Below are 21,659 nucleotides of genomic sequence, written 5' to 3'. Positions count from 1 at the left end.
GACCTTTTCTTCCTATTTTGCATTATCGATTATTCATTCTAATCATTGGTACATTTTAGGTATACAATATAATGACATTCATCATTGGAAATTTGCAGCTTTACATAGTCTCTCTTGGTTCTTATTTTTCACCCTTGCCCAGCCCTTCCTTCAACCCCACCAGTCCTCCCTATTTACAAAGATTTTGTTCCTAATTTTCCATTTTCTCATATTAATCCCATTCCCTTCTATCCTTTCCCCTAGCCCTCCCACTTCCTTCCCCTTTGCCCCTTTTCTTCCTATTTCACATTACCTATTATACATTTTAGTCCTTATTTACACTTTCAGTTTCTCACACCAGAGAAACTATTCAGTATTTACACATGTGTGTCCTATTTATTTCACTTAAGAGTATTGCCTCAAAGTGCATACAATTAGCTATAAATGTCTCTAATTTCTCATTTTTTATGGCTGAGTAGTACTCCATTTTATAAAAAAAACCCCACATTTTCTTTATCCAGTCTCCAGTTGATGGGCATTTGGGCTGTTTCCAAGTTTTAGCTATTACAAACTGTGCTGCTATGAACATGGGTGCACATATATCACTGTGGTATGATTCTTTTAATTCTTTGGGGAAGATCCCCAGCAGTGGAATAGTGGGGTCAAATGGGACTTCCAGTCCTAGTTCTTTGAGGTATCTCCATACTGATTTCCACAGTGGTTGCACCAGTCTACACTCCCACCAGCAGTGGAGCAGGGTTCCTCTTTCCCCACAGCCCCTCCAGCATTTGTTATTGGTGGATTTCATGATAGCAGTCATTCTTTCTGGAGTGAAGTGGAACCTCAGCGTTGTTTTCATTTGCATCTCTCCAATGACCAGTGATGTTGAACATTTTTTCATGTATTTGTTTGCTATTTCTACTTCTTTGTCTGAGAAATGTCTGTTCATTTCAGATGCCCATTTTCAGATTGGGTCTTTAAATTTGGGAGGTCTGATCTTTTTAAGTTCTTTATAGATTCGAGATAGTAGACCTTTATCTGCGGAAGAGCAGGTGAAGATTTTTTCCCACATTGTGGGTTGTCTCTTCACACTGCTGGTGGTTTCCCTTGCTGTGGAGAAGCTTTTTAATAAGAAGAGATCCCATTTGTTGATTGTTTGTGCTAGTTCACGGGCAACTGAGGTTTTGTTCATAAAATCTTTTCCCACACCAATGTCTTCAAGGGTTCTACCTAACCTCTGTTCCAACTGGTTCAGAGTTTCTATTTTAATATTTAGATCTTCAATCCATTTTGATTTTAGTTTAGTGCATGGTGAGAGATATAGGTCTAGTTTTAATCTTTGGCAAGTTGAAGCCCAATTTTTCCAGCACCATTTAGTAAAGAGGCTATCTTTCCTCCAGTGAGGGTGTTTGGCTCCTTTGTTGAAGATGAGATGGCTGAGTGTGTCTGGTGTTGTTTCTGCATCTTCTAATCTGTTACACTGGTCCTCAGGTCTGTTTCTTTGCCAGTACCATGCTGTTTTTATCACAGTAGCTTTGTAGTAGAGATGCAGGTTGGGGATTGTGATACCCCCTGCCATGTCTCTGTTACCTAGAATTGCTTTTGCTATTCTGGGTCTCTTCTTGCTGTGAATGAATTTTTGGAATGTTTTCTTGAGGTCTATGAAGTATGCTGCTGGGATCTCAATTGGAATTGCATTAAATCTATATAGCAGTTTTGGAAGTATGGCCATTTTCACTCTATTAATCCTTCCGACCCAGGAGCAGGGGATGTCTGTCCATTTTCTGATATCATCTTCAATCTCTCTTTTCAGAGTGCTATAGTTTTCAGAGAAGAGGTCTTTGATTTCTTTCATTAGGATGATTCCTAGGTATTTCATTTTCTTGATGCTATTGTGAAAGGAATTATTTGCCCTATTTCTCTCTCAGTGAGTCTGTCATTGGTGTAGAGGAAAGCTACTGATTTTTGTGTATTGACCTTGTAACCAGCTACTTGACTGAATTTGGTTATTAAGTCTAGAAGATTTTTGGTGGCATTCTTGGGGTCTTCTATATAGAGTATCATGTCATCTGCAAATAATGACAATTTGACTTCTTCATTACCTATCTTTATTCCTTTTATTTCTTTGTCTTGTCTAATTGCCATGGCTAATGTTTCCAGAACTATATTGAACAAGAGTGGTGATAGTGGACATCCTTGTCTTGTTCCTGATTTGAGTGTGAAGGATTTCAGTTTTTGACGATTTAGTATGATATTGGCTGTTGGTTTTTCATAGATGGCTTCTATCAATTTGAGGTAGAGACCATCTATTCCAATTTTTTGTAGGGTTTTTATCATAAATGCATGTTGGATTTTGTCAAATGCTTTTTCTGCATCTATGGAGATAATCATATGGTTTTTGTCCTTGGCTCTACTAATATAGTGTATTACATTAATTGATTTTCATATATTGAACCATCCCTGCATCCCTGGGATGAATCCCACTTGATCAAGGTGTATGATCTTCTTGACGATCTTCTGCATTCTGTTTGCCAGTATCTTATTAAGGATTTTTGCATCTATGTTCATTAGTGAGATTGGCCTATGGTTCTCTTTTTCAGTTGGGTCTTTCTCTGCTTTGGGGATCAAGGTGATGCTTGCTTCCAGGAATGAATTTGAGAGTATTGCTTCCCTTTCAATTTCATTGAAGAGTTTAAACAGTAGTGGCAGCAGTTCCTCTCTAAATGTCTTGTACAATTCAGCAGTGAAGCCATCAGGGTCCGGGCTTTTCTTTGTTGATAAGTTTTTAATTACATTTTCAATTTCATTGGTTGATATTGGGTTGTTCAGAATTTTTAGGTCTTCTTCATTCAACTTTGGTAATTCATATGTATCTAGGAATCTGTCCATTTCTTCAGTGTTGTCCATCTTATTGGCATATAGGTTCTGGAAGTAAGTATAGATGATCCTCTGGATTTCTGCTGGGTCTGTTGTAATTTCACCCTTTTCATTCCTAATTGCATGGATTTGGGCCTTTTCTTTCCTTTTTCTGACAAGGCTGGCTAAAGGTTTGTCAATTTTGTTGATTCTTTCAAAGAACCAACTCTTGACTTCACTGATTTTTTGTATCGTTCTCTTAGTCTCCACTGCATTGATTTCTCCTCTGATCTTTATAATTTCCTCCCTTGTATGAGCTTTGGGGTTGTCCTGCTCTTCTTTTTCTAGAAGCTTGAGGTTCAGCATCAGGTTGTTTAATTGGGCTCGTTGTGTTTTCCTAATATGCATATTCACTGCTATGAATTTCCCTCATAAGACTGCTTTCATTGTGTCCCATAGATTCCGATATGTTGTATTGGCATTGTCACTTAATTGAAGGAAATGTCTGATTTCTTCTTTAATTTCCTCTGTGACCCATTGATTATTCAGAAGTGTGTTGTTCAATTTCCACATGTTTATGAAATTTTTGTGGTTTCTTTTGCTATGGATCTCCAATTTCATCTCACTATGGTCTGATCATATACAGGGGATAACTTCAATTCCTTTGCACTTACTAAAACATGTTCTATGTGTGAGTATGTGGTGTATTTTGGAGAATGACCCATGTGCAGCTGAGAAGAATGTGTATTCTGATTTTGTGGGGTGGAACACTCTGTAAACATCTGTTAAGTTCATTTGTTCAAGAGTTTGATTGAGTTCTAGTATTTGATTACTTATTTTTTGTCTAGTTGATCTATCTATTTGTGACAATGGGGTGTTGAGGTCCCCCACTACAATTGTATTAGTGCATATATGACTTTTCATGTCCGCTAGTATTTGTTTTACATAGTTGGGTGCACTAGTGTTTGGTGCATAGATATTTATGATTGTCATCTCTTCCTCTTGGATTCTTCCCTTTACAAGGATGTAGTGTCCTTCTTTGTCTCTCTTAATCAGTGTTTGTTTGAAATCTACTTGATCTGCCAAGAGGATAGCTACTCCTGCTTTTTGGGGGGTTCCTGTCACATGGAGTATTGTTTTCCACCCTTTAACTTTCAGTCTATGAGTTTCCTTTTGAATTAAGTTTGTTTCTTGTATGCAGCATATTGTTGGATTTTGCTTCTTGACCCATTCTGCCAGTCTATTTCTTTTGATTGGTGAATTGAGACCATTAACGCTGATGGTTATAACTGAAACGTATTGACTTGCCATTGCCATGACTTTTTCTTTTTGTTGGGTTCTCCCCCTTTACATTTAATTTCTTGTCATGCCAGATGGGTTCATTCTGCTTTGCTTCCTGGGGTTGTGATCCTCAATGTCTGTTCCTAGGATACTGTGTAAAATTCTTTGGAGTGCTGGTTTGTTATTCATGAAGTTCCTAAGGTGCTCTTTGTCATGACAGTATCTTATTTCTCCATCCATTTTGAAAGATAGTTTTGCAGGGTACATCAATCTGGGTTGGAGGCTGTTTTCTTTTAGGGCTTGGCATATGTCACTCCAAGCTCTTCTTGCCTTGATGGCTTGTGTTGAGAAGTCTGCTGTGATTCTGATGGGCTTTCCTTTGTAGGTGATTTGTTTCTTTTCTCTAACTGCTTGTAGAACTTTGTTCTTCTGTTGAGTTTCTGGAATCTTAACAATTATATGCCTTTGTGTAGATTTTTTTTTGATCAAGTCTGTTTGGGGTCCTATATGCCTCACTTATGTGTATGTCAAGTTCTTTTCCCCTCCTTGGGAACTTTTCTGCCATTATTTCTGTGAAGAGATTTTTTTATATCATCTCCACTCTCTCCTGTTTCTTCATTGAGCCCAATCAGTCTTATGTTATTCTTCTTTGCATCATCTAGCAGCTGCTGGATTGATTTCTCATGTTCCCTTATAATTTTGAAGCAATTTTTCTTTTCCTGGTCATTAATTGCAATCTTATCTTCTATATCTGGAATTCTGTCCTCACATTGGCTCATTCTGCTGTGTAGACTTTCAATGGAGCTTTTCATCTCCTATAAATCTATTTGCATCTGTTTTATGGATTCCATTTGTTTCTTATGTTGGGATTCCATCATGTTCCTGAACTCCTCTCTAGATTTATTAATCATGTCTTGCACTAGGGGCACAATTTCTCCTGTTATCTGAGAAATTATTTCTGATTTCATTTTTTCCAGATCCCCTTTTGTTGCCAGTTCAGTGGGTCCAGGTGGTTGAGTATCAGAGTGTTCCATCTCATTTCCCTTTGGGGTTGCTGTAGGTGATCTGGAAGTCTGATTTTAAGACTTATTTACGTGTTTTCTCATTTTGACTGGGGCAGGGGGCTGTTAGCGCCTGCAGGGATTACCTCCTCTGAGCTGAGTGAGGTGGGACAGGGGCCCGAAGCAGCTGCAGGGATGGTGGCCCAAAAGCCCTTTCCTGTGGGCTGGGAGTAGAGGGAGGGATGGTGGCCGGGAAGCTCCTTCCTCTGGACCAGGAGCAGTGGGACTCAGTACCATGGTCTGGTAGTCCGGTGTCCTCTGCTTCTTTGTAGTGTGGAACCAGGTGGCTGCCTGTCTGCAGCGGGGTGATTCCACATATTCCCCGCGACTGGGGACCTCAGTAGGGCGTGGGCAGACCTGCCTGTCTGCAGCGGGCTGATTCGGCATGTTCTGTGTGACTCAGGATCTCCAAGACAGAAAATTTCTTAAGACTACATTATTAATTGTCCTCACCATAAAGACTTGGGGATGTTTGTCATTCTTCCTAGTTACTTGTTGAATTTTACTCTGTGGACAGTATAATTATGCTTTCCCTTCCCCTTTGCCTCTTGGAAGTTCAGACTCAAATTTGTGAAATTAATCATCTTAATAAGACATATGATGTTATCACCTTTTGTAAACTAAGTCAATCTTTAGCCTTATTTTATTTTTCCTATCTTTCATCCTTTTTCCCTATTTTCTTCCTTGAATTTAGTAATTGGATACTGACATATGCCAATGCCAGGCATTGATAATAGAACAACCTTAGAAGCTATAGCAAGGCAGGCTTAAATGATAGAGAATCCAATTAGCTGTGGTTTTATTTAGTATTAAAATGAATTTGCTGGCCCTACCAGGGCCTAAATATGCAACGTTCTCTTAAATTCTAAGGTCTTTCAAGACAAATGGGATGTTATCTCAATGTATTTAATGCCCATAAAATATATCTTTAAAATATAATATGAGGAACAAAATTTTCTCAAGTCATATAGTAGTTCAGGAAGGGGTTAAAGGCTCAGATAACTTGGATGTTAAAGTCATGCTATGAGTCATCCCTGGAGATATATAATGTTTGGTTACTCCTTCTCTAAATTTTATAGTCCATGTTAAGTCTATTAATAGGGCCCTTCCCACCTGTGTTTTGAACAAGGATTCATTCTGCATTCAATGAATCACTCTGGTTGTTAAGAATGTTTTTGAGAACTGAGGAGGCAACACCCAATATTGCATGGAAAGGGTGCTTCAGTTGTTTGGGATAATTTTAATTGAAACAAGTTAACAGATTTTAACTCTAGGAAGATTCAGAGTTAAGAGTAGAAATGTTTGTGACAATCAAACCCATGAATTAATAATTTGTGTAAATATCAGGACATATTTGTGTTTTTTATATATATGTATATATATAATATTTAAGACTATTTACTTTATTAAAGTACAGATTATCTTTGTAATTCTAATTTAAAATGTGTAATTGAGGGCCTGGAATTTAGCTCAGTGGTTCTGCCGCCTGCCTTGCAAGCACAAGGTCCCAAGTTCCATCCCTGGTGCCAAAATAAATAAATAAATAAATAAATAAATAAATAAATAAATATGTATAATTGAATGAATATTTCATATTTGTAAGCCAATAATTTTATTCAAGCAAGTTTGAGCCCTGATTTATCTCCTCAATGCCAGGTACTATAAACAAGTGAGTGATTAATGTAACTTGGTTACCTACCGGTGAGCAGGTGAACACGCCCTTTCTGGGTGCTTTTTCCTTTGTGCTTCAGCTCTCTTATTTTCTTGGATGTACTGTGCCTTTGCACACCTGGGTGATTCTTCATGCTGCACATTTCTTCCAGATTGGGGCTGGGGATTTAGCTCAGTGCTTCCATCTCCTGCCCCACATGCACAAGGACCCGAGTTTGATCCCCGGTACAAAAAAAAAAAAAAAATTCTTCCAGATATCTGCCACCAGTCCTATCTCTGTTTGGAAAAACTCAACCCATCTTTTAAGACAACAGTGGAAATGTCACTTTGGGTGACATCTTCCCCTCCTCTACCACAATCAGGATTTTCTTCAGCCTCTGTCATGCTCTGCACTCTCTGCCCTGAAATGTTTGACCATCACCTGTGAGATCACACACCCATAAAAGTTCAAGACTGGTTTAGGAACAACATCTGGTCCATAATAGTCACTTACCACTGTTAAATGGGTACAAATTAAATATCCCAACAAGCTAGGTAACAAATCATTTATTTTACCAATTCTTCTTTAGAATACCATAAAACGATAGCAAATCTTGAAGAATATAAAACATAATCTTATTTTTTTCATATTTTAGGGTTCCTTGAAGAATTTAATTCGAAGAAAGACTTCTACAGCATAAAGCAGCATGAAAGCCCCTAATTCTTGATAAAACCTTTTATTTTCAGTCTAGTAAACTGAAGATTGTTTTAAAAATATAAACTTGTAAGCGTCTTACTTCTCTTGAGAAAGTATAAGACTCAGCAACACAGATTCCTAGTCTTAAACAGTGTCAGATGGTTGGGACCCACTCCAGTCTGACAAAGACCTCATAGTTGAAGAGGGTGAAAAAAGCATGAAAATGTTTTATGTGCATACACCAACTTCACACAATGAATGTAATCATTAGTGTAACGCAAACATGTACTAATAAAATTAAAAAGAAAAATGAAAAAGAAAATGATCAAGTTGTGTAACAGTTCCCCAGAACAAATGTAAATATTGTGTATTGCAAAAACATACCAATAACAATAGGAAACCAAGCGTTGAATGCAAAGAAAGAAAGAAAGAAAGAGAGAGAAAGAGAAGAAAACAAAAAAGAAAAAGAAAGAGATTATGTATTCTGTCAGGAAATTCTCTGGCAGGCCATGACAACACAGCCTTCCTAATTCATTTAGGGTAAGTGCCTGTCACCAAAGACCATCAAACTTGAACCCATTTTTGCAAAAGATGCATTTCTATGAAATATCATGGGAAAATTTTTGTTTACAAAGCAAACGCCACCTGAAGTGTATGTAGTTTGCTAACTATAAGTATAAACTAAGTCTTTTGAGTATCAAATAAGTACATTTGCTTATATTTCTTTTGCCTTGACAGAAGCTACTTGGCATATAATTCTGACAGCTTAACTGATTTTATCAAAAATCTGTAAAAAATTCTTTGTCTCATTATGACACTTATTTTTGCAGAGGAGCTTGAGCTCTGTATGATTATTCTTCATTTGCAAGTAATCTGTTTGTCTATTTTCCTTACAAAAATAAGATCATATTACTTATAATTTTTAAAATCTTTTTTTTTAATCTTGAACATAAAATTATTGCCAGGACAAGTTTAAGACTGAGAAAAATTAAATTGATTTTGGTCAGGAATATGGTGGGCTTGTAAAAGCTGTAGACTCCAACTTTTATCCCAGAGAATTTCTCTTTTTAATGACAATTTTATTGACATGAATTTCATATAAAATTGATTCACGGTAAATGTACACTTCAATGATTTGGGGTTTCAGAACATTTCCACTATCCCAAAAAGTTCTTTTGTGCTCATTTGCAGTTTTTCTCTGCTCCTACCGTCAGCTCAGTGAAAAGGCAGAATATCTTTGCCCCAGTCATGACCTCAGCCTTGAATTTGTAAAGTTACTGTGCTTCCATGTTCACTCATCACTCTCAGGGACAGTGGCAGTGCAATCAAATAGTGTCTCGTCTTCATAACCTGTCCCGTGCCATGGCAGAAAACTTGTGGTATGTGTTAGACTTTTTCCCTCATTTTTTTTCTGGTTTCTTTCTCAAGTATGTCAATGGCCAGCTGATTGGGTCTCTGGGCTCTGTAATCTGTTGCTTTCTCTTTTTTTCTTATTGACCATAGTTTTCTCATGAAGTTTTTCTGGTGGGTGTCTGATATTGATTCTATTTTGTGCAATGCATCTTCTGCCCTGCATTACTTTTTAGATGGATTTTTAAAATATTACAATATTGTTGATATTATTACCATTAATTAATATTATTATATTAATAAAAAGCTGTTCTTTTCACTTGTTTTGTGTCCTTGCTATTTTTTTAATCGTTTCACATTAAGTATTTCTATTTTTCTTAATTTTGTAAAGTATTTTTCTTCTGAATTTTTGAAAACAGATGTGTGTTCCAAATTGCTTTTCTGATTACTTAATATTAATAAGAATATTTTTTCTGTATTTTGAGAAATCCAATTATTTAATTTTTTTATTTCTAACATTGCATTTATGTAATTTTCATGACTACTCAATCTTTAATAATGCAGATTGATCTTTCCAAGGACCTACAAATTCTAGTTCAATTCTCTCACTGTCCACCAAGGTGATATCAGAATTCTCTTTTCAAGATACAGCTTGAAATCAAGTTAATATACAAATTCTGTTACAGTTGTGATGTCTGAAAGACATTTATTCAGCTCAATACTATTTTGATGAGGCAGAACTACATTTTGAATTATAGGCTACTCTATGACTTCAAACTCTGAATCAACATGTAGTTCTCAAGGAATTAGAGGTCGATCATGGGTCTCTGAAGGGGCTTGCTTCTTGTTTCTGCCTCTTTCTACACAATGCTGGGACATCACAAGGCATGATGGACTTTTGCAATGCAGAGCCCTGGAACTCATGACTAAATTGAATGACTGAGTGTTATAGTATCCAATCTGATTCTGATAATGGAGGACAGATGAATTCCCAGGGAAGAATTCCTTCAAGGATGAAGGTGGTCTCCACCATACCCAGGAAAACAGGTCTGTAACATCAAGGTAACAGAGATATCAGGATAAATCAGCTACACTTCAGCTAGGACTAATTCTTCCAAATAATTAAAACATTAATATTATTAATTTATCTCCGTTTCTACTACCATTTTGATTTTTCTACCATGTTGGTATTTAAAGTGTGAGCAGGGAAATTAGCAACCAGTACTTTTTTAGTCAATTCTGAAAATATCCAAATACTGACTAAACTGATTAAATGTCTTCATGTTCAGAGGGGAATTTTTTTCCATGACTCTACGATTTTTCACATAATTTTCAGACAAATACATGCCCCGATCCGGTTTATGCCTAAAGAAATATCTTGGAAGAGTGAAGCTAAAGCTGTGAATCTCAATATTTAGTATGCAGAGCTTCTCAGATTTGAGCAAATCCCTTGCTGATCCTGATAAAATGCACATCTTGCATGTCTAGCAAGCTCCCCCTGATGCCAATACTGGTGTTGTGAGCAATAAGATACTGCAGAAGTTGATGTACTGTGTCCATAAGTTGAAGCTCAAATCACTCATATTCTTATAGCATTCAGAAAGATTCCATCTGGAAAAATGTTTCAACATTACCATTTCCAGACTCACTGAGAGCCGTGTGTGTGTGTGTGTGTGTGTGTGTGTGTGCATGCGTGTGTGAGTTTAACAGTGACAAAAGTTCTTTGTAAAAGTGAAGAGTGAGGGAAAAATTGGCTCTGCAGAGGGAGCATGGGTCGAGTAAAGGAGGAAAAAGAAAGATAAAAGTGCACCCTGGAGGACCCAGTGAGGGAAGCCAGGATAGCACAGAGCCCTGTGTTTTGTGACCTCTGCCCTCGAAGCAGAAACTGTCAGCAAATGATTGCTCTGGCAATAACTCTGTGTCACTTCATATTCCAGTATCCATGGCCTTTTTATCTGGGAGGAGACTGTTAGAGTAGGGAGGAGGCAACCACAGATAAGTCTTTTATTTCCATGACACCAGTCAGGAGTTAAAAAGAAAAGCTTCTAAAGGTTTGAAGTGGTGTTTATTGTGCAGTGGGTAATGTCTTTTAAAAAAATTCAGACAGTCCTTTGAGACTATGGATGGAGTAAGAAGTCACAAAGCTCCACAAGGGATTTCTGAGAGAAATATGATATTTCAAATAGAAAAGTAGCCAAGTGTATGTTTGGAGTTGTGGGAGAAGACAGTGAGTGACCTGCTTGTAAGAAGGCTGCCGTGGTCTGGAAGAGCTGAAGGGTTTTTCGTTTGTTTTTGTAGGGTTTTGTTCATTTTTTTGCTTTTTGAAGCGAAGATTTACACAAGGACTTTGCACTAAGGAAAATACCCAGGTCTTTTCATAATTTCTTATTTTGAGATAGGGTCACATTAGGTCCCTAAAGTCCCCAGTCTGGATTTTAACTTGCCACCCTTGTGCCTCAGCTTACCAGAGTACCAGGAGGGATGACAAGCATGTGTCACCTCGTCTGCCCACTGAGTCGTTGATGCTTTAGGGCTCTATGAAAATGATTCTCATGGTCTGGATGACGTGTTGCTGGACAGCCCTCACCAGAGATGCCACTGTAGTTCATTTGCCAATTGGGGCATTTTTATAGTGCCAGGTTGAAATTGGAGTTATTTCTCGGGAGAAGACTACTTTTATCATCCTGCCTATTTGGCATAACTATTTTCTAGATCCCTCCCTCAACAGGATTATTTCTTATTCTAATATTTCCTGCAGAGAATGGTCTTCATTGTTGAACATTTCAGTTAATGAGCTATGTAGTGGCTAAGGATTGCAAGGAAATAGCTAAAAAGTAAACTTTGTGTGACCTTTCGTAAAAGAAAGATAATAGTGCATTTTCAGGGGTGGGGCCCTCTGATACTAGCCTGCTGGAATTATTCGAGGTATGGATGCAGGTCAGAAGCTCTAAAAAGTAGGTGTCTGGGAAAACATTGGTAGCAGCTCTTTAGCCTTGGCCCAATTATTGCTGCCATTCTTTAACTTCTCTCACTATATGGCATTTGTAAAGTCCCTAAGAATTCAGTTGTGACTTACAACAGATTAGCCCCTTCAGAAGATGATGTTAAAGTTTTGTATAAGTCTTACAAGAAAACCAGTCTTTAAATATCTTTTATCTTTCCTTTTTTTTTTTTAAGGAAATATCACAGTTTGTTGCCAGCTTAACCTGGAACCTTCTCTCCCTTCCTTCCTTTTCCCCCTCTCCCTCCTGCCCCTTAGCACTTACTGCTACCTGTCCATTAGGTTCCAGTTACTTCAAATATAAATACTTAATAAATGGAAATAAGTATTTGATATTTTGATAATCAATACGTATACTGTATTTCTACATGAAAAGTGTTCAGTCTAACCTTTGCCTGTGATATTTAATATTAGGGAATTGTTATGTGAATATTCATTTTGCACAAAGTTATAGTCTGAAACCATGCACATAAATTAATTCTAAAGGTATACAGAGAATTTCTGAAGCAAAAACAGAAAGCATGTTATTATATACCATGATTGCAACTATAAAAATTCTGCTAACATAGAAGACAATATGCATACATAAAGAAAGAAAAGCAATTTTATAAGGTTGGTAGACCTACGTTCTTACTGTTTTTAAGCTATTAATGCTATAGCTTTAATTAAAATATATGAATTGGACTCTATTATATACTACATATTGGTACACATATTCACACACATATATTTATACACATATAATTTACATTATCATGAGTCTAAGGAAGCTATCCATCTCCCGGGAAACTGTAATGATTACTTATTGACACTGCAGTTCATCACCAATACGGACATGCTGTTTAGTAAGTATTCATAAGAATGGGAAGTGCAATTGCAGGTAGGAATCAAAGGGAGAGTAGTAAGAAATGCCTGCAGAACACTGTCTGTGCCTGTGAAGTATGGAATGGGTGTTGCTATCTGCACACAGAGAACAACGCCTAGAGATTTTAAGGTTGTGTTTGCATTGACAACAGTTAGGACCATTTTTGAGTGGATTGCCTCATTATTATGAGATAATTTGCAATACTGTAGATATTAAATGAACTTGTTTACATTTAAAGTCAATGGAATTACTCACTATGTGGCCTTTTGTGTCTGACTGCTTTCACTTAGCGTAGTGTTTTCAAGACTCATCCAAGTTGTAGCACGTATTAGTACTTTATTCTTTTTTGGATAATTTAATGGTATCAAAATAGAACATTTTGTCCAACTCTGGATAGATGTTGGCTTGTTTCCACTTTTTGGCTTCTGGGAACCCTGCCACTATGAAGATTCACACACAAAGTTTTGCATGGACATGTGTTTGTTTCCAGTTCTCCTGAACTGGGCCGGGGATTTAGCTCAGCGGCATAGTGCCTGCCTGGCAAATACGAGGTCCTAAGTTTGATCCTAGGTACAAAAAAAAAAAAAAGTAAAATAAAATAAAATAAAAGTTCAAGTCAGTTCTCCTGAACTGGGTGTATGCCCAGGAGTGGGACTTCTGGGCCACGTGGTAACTGCATGTTTAACATTTTGAGCAACTGACGGCCTGTTTGACAAAGCAGCGGCACCATCTTAAAATTCCATTGCAAGTATTTTTTCTGTCTTTTATTACAGTTCATAAAGCTTATTAGTGTATGTTAATGTTGTACGATAATGGGTTCACTTGGGGAAGTTAGTACGAGCATTTCAACGTGTTCCAATCTGTGCAGGTCCCCGTTCCCTTGCCTTTCCTTTGTCCTCGTGCTTAGCCCCTTCCTTGTCTCCAGAAGCCTACCTCCTGGTTCCCTGTTCTCTCCCGTCATTTTAATTTTTGTTTACTAATTGGACTTTTTGCTCTTTTATTGTTTAACTTGCCCTTCTTTGTCTAGTTTTCTAGACTATAACCCTAGATGACTGACTTTAGACCCTTGTTCCTCTCTAGTGTATGTGCCCATTTTATAAATTTCCATGTAGGCACCATTTTCACTACATTATGCCAAGTTTTATTTTAGTTTCATTTTCAGTTACTTCAAAACATTGTTGAATTTCTCTTCAAACTATTTATTCAACCACTTGTTTCTTAGAAGAGTGTCATTTAACCTCCACATATATTAAAATTTTTAAGTCGTCTTTCTGGAAGGATTTCTAGTTTGATTTTACTGACATCTGAAAGTGGACATTGTAGAATTTATTTTCTTTTAAATTTGTTAGGATCTATTTTATGGCCCAGAATGTGTTCTTTCTTGGTGACTGTCCCATGGGAGCTTGAGAATATGTATTCTGCCATTGCTGGATGAAATAAGCCATAGGTATCCAGTATACAGTTTGTTGAAGGTGTTCTTTAATCCAAGTAGGTCTTCACTGACTTTCTGTGTGCTTGATTTGTCCATTTCTGAATGAGGAGATAGTTGGATAGAAGTCGCTTATAATAATGGACAAATCCATTTCTCCTTGTAGTTCTACGAGTTTTTGTTTCCTGTAGTTTGATGCTGTTTTTAGGATATTAAATATTGAAGATTGCTATGTCATTTTAAAGAATTGACATTTTTATTATTACCATTATCATTATTATCTGCAACCTTAATTCCCCATAACTTTCCTTCATGAGGTCTGTTCAATTCTTAATTCATATAGCTCTTCCTGCTTTCTTTTATCATGGTTAGCATGGTATTTTTTCCATTTATTTACTTTAAAAAAATGTGTCATCGTATTTAGAGTATATTACTTGTAAGCAACATATAATTATATATTGGTTTTTTACTCACTCTGACAGTGTCTATCTTTGATTTATTTAGAACACTGAAAATATGACCATTATTCAAAGTGATTATTGATATAATTAGATTAATAACTACCATATTTGGTACTGTTTTTATTTTTGCCTGTATCTTTTTTTTCCCTAATTTTTGTCTATGTTTTTCTTCTGTCATTGTTTTTCTGGCCTTTATATATATTTATATATATATATATATATTTTTTTTTTTTTTGGTGCCAGGGATCAAACTCAGGACCTTGCGCTTGCAAGGCAGGTGGTGGAGCCACTGAGCTAAATCCCCGCCCCTTAAAATTTTTAAATAAGCAGTTTATATGATTCAACTTTCTTTCTTTTTAGCATAAAATAATTTTAAAAGCTTTATTCTTTTGGCTGCACTAGAGTTTGTAGTATAATTTACAATGAATCCAAGTACACTTTCAAATGATATTTAATGCTTACTAGGTAGTGTGGGTACCTTATAAGAACAAATAACCCTGAGTTTCTCTGCCTGTTCCTCATAGCATTGCTGTCATTTATTTATAAATATACAAACATGCATAAAGACAGCTCCCACCTTATCATGCTCCAACTTACAACTTTTCAACTTTACAATGGCACAAAAATAACACACATTCTGTAGAAACTGTAGATTGAATTTTGAATTTCATTCTTTTCCTAGGTTAGCAACATGATACCATTTTGGGAGTGGGGCAGTAGCAGCAAGCCACAGTTCCCAGTTAGTCACACTATCAGGAGGATAAGTAACCAAATGTGTATGGTAAGTGTATAGTGTATTTCTAAGTTATTCAGTTTGGGAAGTTAGATAAAGTAAATAAATTTTCAACCTAGGGGATTTTCAACTTATGATAGGCCTATTGGGTTATAACCCCATCACAAATCAAAATCTATCTCATCTCTGTCTGTCTGTCTATCATCTATCTGTCATACCAAAACATACTTGATTAAGTACATTGTTATTATTATTTTGAACAAATTATTATCTTAGCTCAATTAAGAATAAGAAAACCAAGGTTTTTGTTTTAATGTTACTTATTTCTCTTTCTGCTCACCCTTTCTTTATGCAGATCTGAGTTTCTGACTAGTATCATTTTACTTCTCTCTTTAGCATCTTACAAGGCTACTGGCAAATAATTCCTTTGATTTTTGTTTATGTGATAAAGTTTTCATCTTTCTTTGTTTTGAAAAATAATTTTGCAGGATATAGAATTTTAGGTTGGTGGTTTTTCCTCCCACAACTGTAAACATTTGTCTCCAACTCTTTTTTTGCTTGCCTGCTTTCTGAAAAGTTAGATGTAATTTTTGTCTTTGTTCTTCTGTAGGTAAGATTTTTATTCCTTCTTGCTTCTTTCAGGATTTTTCCCTTTATCTTTTCTCTTTCTGTGGTTTGAAAATGCTATGTATAGTTTTTCTGGCATTTATCCTGTTTGGTGTTTTCTGAGCTTCCTGTGTCTGGGATTTAATATCTGATGTTAATTTGAAGAAATTCTGTTATTTTTTCAAGCATTTTTTCTGTCCTCTTCTTTTTTTCCAGTCACATATGGATTCTACCTTCTGTGGTTATCCTAGAGTCTTTGATATTCTATCCTGCTTTTCAGTTGTTTAAAGTTTCTATATGTATGTTCTCAAGCTTAGTGATTCCTTCTTCAGCAGCATCCAGCATATGAGTAAGCCCACCAAAATATTCTTAATTTGTACAGTGTTTTCATCACTAGACATTCTTTTTTAGTCATTCATAGGGTTTTCATCTCTTTGCTTACACTGTCCCATACGTTTTTGCATCTTTCTACTTATTCACTAAAACCCTTATCATACTGATCATAGTTCTCTTTAATACCTGGTCTGATCCCTTCCATACCCCTGTCATGTCTGGTTCTTATGATTGCTCTATCTCTTCAAATTTTGCGTTTTGCTTTTTAGTATGCTTTGTACATTTTTCTTGACAGTTGGACATACTATAGTAGGCAAAAGAAATTTCTGTAAGTAGGTCTTTATAATAAATGTGATAGTAAGATATAGGGAAGGGGAAGTGATCCACAGTCCTGTGACTAGGTCCCTGTCTTTTGTGAGGCTATACCTCTATGCCTCTAGTTTTAGTTATGAACTTTATAACTTCTTAGTTTTTAACCTCTGCTTTAGGCAAGACAGACTGCTAGAATGAGTTGGAATAGAGTATTTCCCTTGTCCCACATAGAAGATTAGAATAGTTTGCATTTGGATATTCTCTTTTCAACAATTTGTCAATTGCAGTTCAGTTTTTTCTACCAAGCAATAGTTCCTGATTAGTCTTACAGCATTTTACTTGGAGGAAGCAAGTGGTGACTTCCAAGTTCCTTACATGTGGAACCAGAAACCAAAAGTCTTGCAAGTAATTCTGTTCCTTACAATAGAATATCTTAGCTTGTGTTTTCTAAAAGTGGTTCCTATGAAAGAGTTTTAATGTTGGGAAGTTCAGGAAATATTGGTAAAGAACAATAGTGGTACAAGGGTGGGAAATATGCCAATGAAGTATTTTGGGTAAGCTAGCTTATACTGGGAAAGTAGAGTAGAATTCTTCAAGGTTACTCTGGGAAATAGCATGCAGCGCATGCTTCTGAATTACGATAGCCAAGGGGCATGAAAATGGAGGTGTAAACACACCATCTTGGATAATTATTGACAAGTCTCAGAATTTTAGATAATAAGGCTTGGTGAGGAAGAGAATAGTTTGGGTCCCTAGATGTGCAATGCTCCACTCTGCTCTAGGACCTTCAGTTCACCTCCTCAGAGAGGTTGTGACATTGGGCTGTGCCTTCTTTGTCATTTGGTCCACTTTGGGCTATATTTTCTTGTTCACTAAGGAATTATGTAAATATTATTATATCTTCAGGGAAGAAGAACCTCTGGCAGCTTTACTTGCCATCCTCATTTGAAATCTCCCAAACAGGCATATCTGACTAAAACAATTTTTTTCTGCTACTGGGGATTGAACTCAGGACCTTGCACTTGTGAGGCAGGAGCGGCACCACTGAGCTAAATTCCCCGCCCCTAAAGGGACCGGAGGGTCTGTCTGGTTTTTTTTGGAGGGGGTGGGGGATACTGGGAATCAAACTCAGGACCTTGCACTTGCCAGGCAGGTACAGCACCACTGAGCTACAAGCCTAGCCCCCTGACTAATACAATTTTTACAGCCTTTACAGATCGTTGTTCTCTTATATTGAGGTAGCAGCCCAAGGAAGGTTTGAGGTCATTTAATATGGCACATTCCTGATGGTATTAAATTTTATCAAAAGGCTGAATTACCTTCAAAAAGTTAGTCATAGAATTTTCATATGATCCAGTATTTTGACTTCTGTGTATAATTCCAAAAGAATTGAAATCAGGAACTCAAACAGATATTTGTATACCTACCTTCAATGCATCCTTATTCATAACAGCCAAGAGATGGATGCTACTCAAGTATTCATGGATAGTTGAATAAATAAACACAATGAGTGTATACATACAATGGCACAGTATTTGGCCTTACAAAGCAAAGAACTTCTGGGGCCAGGGATTTAGCTCAGTGGTTCTGCTGCCTGCTTCACAAGGGCAAGGACCTGAGTACGATCCAAGGTACCACAAACAAACCAAAAAAAGCAAAGAACTTCTGACACATGCTACAACATTGTTGAAGTCACAAATTGTATGATTCCAATTACTTGAGGTATTTAGCAGAATCAGATTTATACAGACAGAAAATAAAATGGTACTTGGAAGACCTAGTGGCAGGAAAAATGGGGAATTAATATTTATTGGTATAGAGTCTCCGTTTGGGAAGATTCTGAAGATAGACGATGTGGTGGCTGGACAAAATGGTTAAAATGATGAATTCTATGTTATGTATATTTTTCCACAATAAAAAGACTAAGTTCTTGCCAGTAGGATGGTATCATTGAACCCTATCAGTTCAAGAGCACCAGGAACAGGCAGAGGTATGATGAAATCAGATTTATTGACTTGGAGTCTCAGGGAAGACACTTCAGAGAACCCCGAAATGCTGCTCAACATGGGGAGAGAAGCATTTACTAGGAGGTTTGGCTTCCTTCTAAAGGATTCTGAGGATCTTCTGAGGAGGCAGGATTAGCTCTAGATTGTTTGGTGCTTCTGAGGCAAGAGTAGGAGGCCTAGGTGGGATGAACCAGTGACAGGGTGGTGAGTGAGGCATGGGCTATTGACCTGCTCAGTATGAATCTCTAATACGAGGATCTCAATGGTAGGAAGGCAATGGTCACACTTGAAAGGGGATTCTTAGGAATTTTACAGCTGCTGCGTGATCTCAGGAAAACATTGTTTCCAGTTATAGCTGAAATGTTTCAAGTATACCAAAATTTAAAGAATTATATAGTAAATGTCATTGCTTACCATCTAAGTATCACACATATGCCTTCCTGCTCATTCCTCTATTTATTCATCAATAAATCTTTTTAAAAAATGAATTTCAGAGAGTTACAAATATCTGGTATAATTCACCCCCAAGTTCTTCGGCATACATATCATTGCAATTCCTTTTTTTTCTTTTAGAGGTAAAATTTGTATACAGTGAAATATACATACTGTAGATATAATATTTGCTGAGTTTTGAAAAGTGCATGTCTCTGTGCAACCCCACTACCTCCAGAATGTTACCAAGAAGTTCCCTCTTGTCTCTTCCCACCCAATCCCCAGCATAAGTCATTTTTCTGAGTTTTTCCATTATAAATTAGCTTGTCTTGCTTGGCAAATGTCATTTCCTTAGGCTATAAAATCAATTCATGTTTGTTAAAGAGCACTTATAAACATTTTAAGATAAAATAGCGATTATAAATTATGTAAAACATTTATATACATATTTTACTTTAATGTTTTATCAATTAATTGAAAGTTCTTTATAAGCACACTTTTTAAAGATTATATGTTTATTGACTACTTGGACAAGATTCTGTAATCCTGCAGTGACTCTTGAGTTATTTCTCTCCTGTACTGGAGTCCAATGCCCTCAGAGAGGGTGGGCCAGTCAGCAAACAGACCCAGGGGCAGACAGGCCAGCCCACGGGGATGCATGAGTTTAACTTCTCTAGTCATTTTCTTCCTCCTTCTTTGTCTGAGCTGCTTATGCCTTGGCTTTTGGCTTCCATGGAGATTTCGCATATTCTTTAACCCACTATCTTATGTCATGAAATCCCTTTCTGCTCATTCCCTATTCCAGAGGGATTCAGAAGCATTGCTAATGAATGCTCATTTGCTTTCCCTCACCTAGGAGCTAACTCTGACAAGCTGTAGTGGTCCTGGATTCCCTGGAGACACAATCCTTCTCCATGCTGGGCTCCTCTGCAGCCAGTTGACAACAGTGGATGTAAGTTGGTCCGCAGCCACTGATGCGGATGTCATGGCTCTTATCAAGGAGTTTCAAGGTACTGCACCAAAAATTATCCTGCCATTTCCCCTAACTAACAAAAATACATGAAATACATTTCTCTTTATTGTGTGCAAAGCATTATTCTAAAGTATATCTGCATTGATTATTGATTTATTCCAATTAATAAATAATCATAAATATTTTTATTACTACTCATTGTTTTAAAAAATAACCCTCAGAACAACTTTACAAAGTAGCTATTCTGATTATTTTCCTTGCTTTGCTGATGAGAGCATATAGGTACAGATGAGGCAAGGGACTGGCTTAGCTTCACACAGTTTCGATAGTAGAAGGACCTGAGTCATAGCCTGGACAGTGAGATTACAGCGTCTGACTGCCCTCTGGCCTGTCTCTGTTTCCAGCAGAAAGAAAACATGAAGTTTTTTTCTTGATTTAGTGTTTGGTCCTTACTGAGCCATGGATTTTATAGACAGCTCTGTTGGTCCCAATTCACAATTAGGAGTGCCAGGTTTCTAGATGGAGCATAAACCAGAGCAGAGGTGAGAACATTTCATCTCTCAAGGGCCAGACAGGTAGTATTTTAAGAGTGTGGGAGCAATGCACTGTAACTACTCAATTCTGCTTTTGTAGCTGCCATAGATAATATGTAAACAAATGAACATTATTCTTTACCAAATCTTTGTTTTCAAAAATCAGGTGCAGGTGCTAAAGGGCCATTATTTCCTGACATGTGGTATAAGGAAGCACTTCTTAACATAGTAATAGTAACAAATTTCTTACAAATAATGAGTCAAGTAGATATGTACATTAAAGCTGTAATATATACTGATATGTATACTGATATATAAAAACATATTTACATATGCATTTGATACCATATAGTTATATATTTGATATATTGCCTTAAAATTTACTTTTCTTCAGAAAATCATAATATAAACCATCTTTACAAATAATTTTTTTTTAAATTACATTGTACCTTTACATAATGCATCTTGATTCTTATTTTTTCCCCATTCCTAGCCTTCCCTTCACCCCCTCCACCCTTCCCTATTTACAAAGACTTTATTTCCATTTTTTCCATTTCTCAGCATTTTTCCTTTCCCTTCTTTCCTTTCCCCTGCCCCTCCCACTACCCCTACCCCTTTGGACCTTTTCTTCCTATTTTGCATTATGGATTATTCATTCTAATCATTGGTACATTTTAGGTATACAATATAATGACATTCATCATTGGAAATTTGCACCTTTACATAATCTCTCTTGGTTCTTATTTTTCACCCTTGCCCAGCCCTCCCTTCGGCCCCTCCAGTCCTCCCTATTTACAAAGATTTTGCTCCTATTTTTCCATTTTCTCATATTAATCCCATTCCCTTCTATCCTTTCCCCTAGCCCTCCCACTTCCTTCCCCTTTGCCCCGCCTTCCCATTTCCCATAACCTATTATACACTTTAGTCCCCATTCACACTTTCAGTTTCTCACACCAGAGAAACTATTTAGTATTTACACATATGTGTCCTATTTATTTCACTTAAGAGTATCACCTCAATGTGCATCCACTTAGCTATAAATGTCTCTAATTTCTCATTTTTTAGGGCTGAGTAGTACTCCATTTTATTAAAAAACCACAT

At 36.8% G+C, this 21,659-nt stretch overlaps 1 pseudogene; it reads right to left on the bottom strand.

Annotated features, from left to right (window-relative positions):
* Positions 1-21,659, bottom strand: part of LOC101708041 (rho GTPase-activating protein 32 pseudogene) — a 67,308-nt pseudogene that overhangs the window by 5,253 nt on the left and 40,396 nt on the right.

Source organism: Heterocephalus glaber, unplaced genomic scaffold (genome assembly GCF_053883595.1).
Source record: "Heterocephalus glaber isolate CG9 unplaced genomic scaffold, H.glaber_assembly_v1.0 deba00001481, whole genome shotgun sequence".
NCBI classification, from domain to species: domain Eukaryota; kingdom Metazoa; phylum Chordata; class Mammalia; order Rodentia; family Bathyergidae; genus Heterocephalus; species Heterocephalus glaber.
Note: the sequence above shows the minus strand (reverse complement) of the source record. Positions and strands in the feature narration are given on the sequence as shown.